Source organism: Microtus ochrogaster, unplaced genomic scaffold, assembly GCF_000317375.1.
Source record: "Microtus ochrogaster isolate Prairie Vole_2 unplaced genomic scaffold, MicOch1.0 UNK37, whole genome shotgun sequence".
NCBI lineage: Eukaryota > Metazoa > Chordata > Mammalia > Rodentia > Cricetidae > Microtus > Microtus ochrogaster.
The window spans coordinates 2,120,583-2,124,701 of NW_004949135.1; the positions used below are offsets into that span (position 1 = coordinate 2,120,583).

Genomic DNA, 4,119 nt, shown 5'->3' on the forward strand with positions numbered 1-4,119 from the left:
GCTGTGAAATGAAAAAAGCAGCCTCTGCCTACATATAACAATGGGAAGCAAAATGCCAACACTTGGGAATGCCTCTCTCTACAAAAATCATTCCTCGTTCTTTCCCTTCTCTCCATGGGAGAATATTCTGTATGCCTGAGTTATTCAATATTAAAGACATATTTGTGGAAGTTGCCTTACATTTCCTAAAACCTGAGCTTCCCCCTTTCCTAAGAGGGAATAATAATTTTCACTTTAACATTCTAGAAGACTCAACTAATTCCATAGTGTGATCTACTGACAAGCTTGTTTGTTATGCACCCCACCCAGATTAGCGGCTGTGATAGGATCAGTTAATCTCCATGGAATGGGAGAGCATGTCATTCCCAGAATGCTGCTATGAGAAATTCCAAATGAAACCTTTGAACTGATTGGCCTCCTTAAGTGCATCTTTACAGATTGCTTTTTATTCTTATATTCCTTGTGTAGGCTGTTTTCTTTCTCTCAGCTGTTTTTCTTGGCTCCTTGTTTTTTTTTTTTTTAATTTTTTTTTTCAAGACAAGGTTTCTCTGTTTCTTGAAGCTTGACCTAGAATTAAATTTTGTACACCAGGCTGACCTTGAACTCACAGAGATTCACCTATCTCTGCCTCACAATTGCTGGGATTAAACGTGTTTGCCACCACTGCCTGGTTGGGTTTTTGTTCTTAATCTGATGCATGTTCTTCCTTTGTTGGCTGTTTTTTTTTTTTAGATTCACTAAATTTATTTTAAGAATCATAAAACGTTTCTTACAAAAGACCATTACATTCTGCACACTGCTCTGAACAAATGCCAGGGACATGTGGACTATTACTTTCCTCCCTGTCCCCCCCCCCCCATGTTACAGTGACCACAAAGCAAGGTGTTCACAATAATTACACAGGGGAAATTTTTTAAAACCACCAACAATAAAGAAAAATTAAATTCACTCACTCTGCTGCGGTTTCAAATTTTTAATGTTTGTTTTTGCATGCCCTCCCCCCAACCCTGTAAGTAACTAAAACATTATACATCTTGTCAACACTACACCTCAAATGCAGAATACCTATGAAGCAGAGGAATGTTGGCTTTTTAAACAGAAGCAGATAAAAAAAAAGATGCAGGACTCCTTCAGTTCTTCACTAGTCTTAGAAAAACTTTCCAGAATACTGCTTCACACTATAAAAAAGAAAAAAAAAATATCCTGCATTAGAATCCTTCAACATCTGCATACTGCTTCACACTGTTCTGCAGCAAATACTGTGCATTCTGTACCTGGTTCTGTGTTCCTGTGATGGTAATAATCCGATCTTCAGATCCTTCCAAAGGCTCATCAATTTTGAACGATGCTCCTGAGTCATGACGGATTTGTTTAATCCGCTGACCACCTTTGCCAATAATAGATCCAGCCAAATCTTTGGGAATAGTTACTTGTGTGGTAATAATAGGTCCGCCAAGATCACCATATGAGCCACGACCCTCTGCATAGGAATAATCATATCCAGAACCACCCTGTGGTTCATAAGCCATCTGCCATTCTGATGGACTCCATGTGTCAATTGCAGAGTCCCAAGTTTCATCAGCAGTGAACCCAACCATGCCATCATAGCGGTCTCCAGGCCTTCCTCTTCTGTAGTAAGCCATCAGATCTCCCCCTCTGGGAGGTGGTGGTGGAGGAAGAGGAAGATTCCGAGCTCTGCTGCCACCCCGGCCACCACGACCAGGAGGTGGTGGTGGAGGTCCTCGACGAGGGCTCATATCATCATAATCTCTTCTAGAGGGAGGTATAGGACGCCCACCCCGACCAGGAGGCATTCTGTCAAAACCACCTCTTCCCTGCATGGGAAATCCCACAGGACGTCCACGGCGGTCATCAAACATCATTGTAAAACCACCATAATCCTAGGTTTCATCATAAAATTTGGGATCATAAGGCTGTGCACGTCCTTTGATGGGAGACTCAGATACAAGGTCAAGGATGAGCTTGATGCACTCTACAACCCTATCAGGCTTTCCTCCAATAAGAACAACTCTGTCAGTAGAGTGAGGGCAGCATTCTTGGAAAAGCTTGATTGTTGTCTGAGTGTTTTCTCGAAGTTCTTTAATTTTAGCACCTTTGACACCAATAATTCCTCCTGCCAGACTTTGATGAATCAACAGTCTCAACTCGCAGTCAATGTCACTTCCTTTATAGTGTTGGTAATTCAAGCATTCCAGAGCATCGGATTCGAGCGGGAGCTGGCTGGTTGCAGTGGGTGATGGCAACTGCACGCCCTCTTCCAAGGTAGGGATGATTTTCTTCAGAATTTCTCCAATCGTTTCAATATCAGCACTGATACTCAGTATGCGCTCGGGGCCACTGCTGTCTGGGACTGAAACACTGGCATTGTAGTCTGTACGCAGAGCCTTAATGTTCTTGTCTCCTTTCCCAATCACTGCACCAGCATTCTTGCTCTGAAGCAAAATGCGCAGTTCAACCATCTCATCAGTATTTCTAGATCTTTTAAAGGCTTGCTCCTCTTCCATATCTTCTGCAGGGCGTTTACCAAATTCACCATTGGTTTCAGTGTTGGGGAAGGTTTCTTCTGGCTGCTCGGTCTCCATTTTCTTGAATTAAATGGATACACCAACCCGGATCCGACAGCTTGTTGGCTGTTTTTAATAAGTCCTCGAACTCTCCTGTTTCTATTACATTCTGTAGCAAGCATTTTCCAGTAACTAAGTAGTGAAATATTTAATATATCAGGATTTGGAGTTTAATGTTTATCTACCAATAAACCAGGTGTGCTATGTAAATATATCACATAACCATATCTATAAATATTACTTAAATAACCTTTACTTTTGACTACGATGTTTGTGTTAGTGTGTATTAATTCATATCACTGTGATGCCCAAGAAGGCCAGAATAATGTGTCAGGGTACCTGGAGATAGCATTACAGGTGGTTGTGAATGGCTTGATGTGGATATCGGCCATAAACTTGGGTACTCTGCAAAAACATTCCATCACTCTAGTCCAACTATCAATATTATCATTCTATTTTTAGATTTTTTTGTTTATTAAATGTTTTTTTAAAAAATCAGCTTTTTTTTATTGAGAAAAGGAAAAAAAAGTTTCAGCCTCCTCCCAGCCTCCCATTTCCTTCCCCCTCCTCCCACCCTTCTTCCCCTTCCCCCACTCCTCTCCCCCTCCCTCTCCAGTCCAAAGAGCAGTCAGGGTTCCCTGCCCTGTGGAAAGTCCAAGGTCCGCCCCTCTCCGTCCATGTCTAGGAAGGTGAATATCCAAACTGGCTAGGCTCCCACAAAGCCAGAACATGAAGTAGGATCAAAACCCAGTGCCATTGTCCTTGGCTTCTCATCAGCCCTCATTGCTTGCCATGTTCAGAGAGTCCGGTTTTATCCCATGCTTTCTCAGTCACAGTCCAGCTGGCCTTGGTGAGCTCCCAATAGATCAGCCCCACTGTCTCAGTGGGTGGGTGCACCCCTCCTGGTTTGCCAGCTTGTTTGTGTACCACAAGTGTGTTTGGTGTCTGAGGAGGGCAGAAGCGGGCATGTGTCTTCTGCAACTGGAGTCATGGGTGGTTGTGAACCACCATCTGGCTGCTGAGAGCTGTGCATAAGTCCTCTGCAAGAGCAAGTGCTCTTACTGAGCCTCAGTGTATAGGTTCCAAATACAATGGAAAAGAAATATATGCATATATAACTTTGAGGTGTTAAAAAAGAAAGTTAGTGAGTAGTGAATCAAAAAAGAGTAGAACATAATTTGATTGTAGAACCTCACAAGAAACCGTTAAGTTTAGAGAGAGGAATTTCTAAACCTGGCTTGGATGATCTGAGCATATTCGGTGATGCAGAAAAAACAACCAATCTGTGTATCAGTTACTGTAAACATGTTTGAAAGTAAAAACCAGGATCAACAGAAATATTTTTTTCTTTACAAGCAGTTAGTGCAGCAGGAGAAAATGTGCATTCAAGCAGTGGGGTTAAATAGACAAACAGGTACAAAGCTTTACGGGGTCCTTATATGACCAGCATACACAGTCTCTAGGCAGATCCCACTGGGCTTTTATGCCCCTCTGCTTATAGAGTCAAGCCAGGCTAATCAGGTGCACCCAGAGG

At 42.5% G+C, this 4,119-nt stretch overlaps 1 pseudogene; it reads right to left on the minus strand.

The window, feature by feature from the left end:
• Window positions 1–1,197: 1,197 nt before the first annotated feature.
• Window positions 1,198–2,629, minus strand: LOC101989923 (annotated as a pseudogene).
• Between the last annotated feature and the right edge of the window lie 1,490 nt (window positions 2,630–4,119).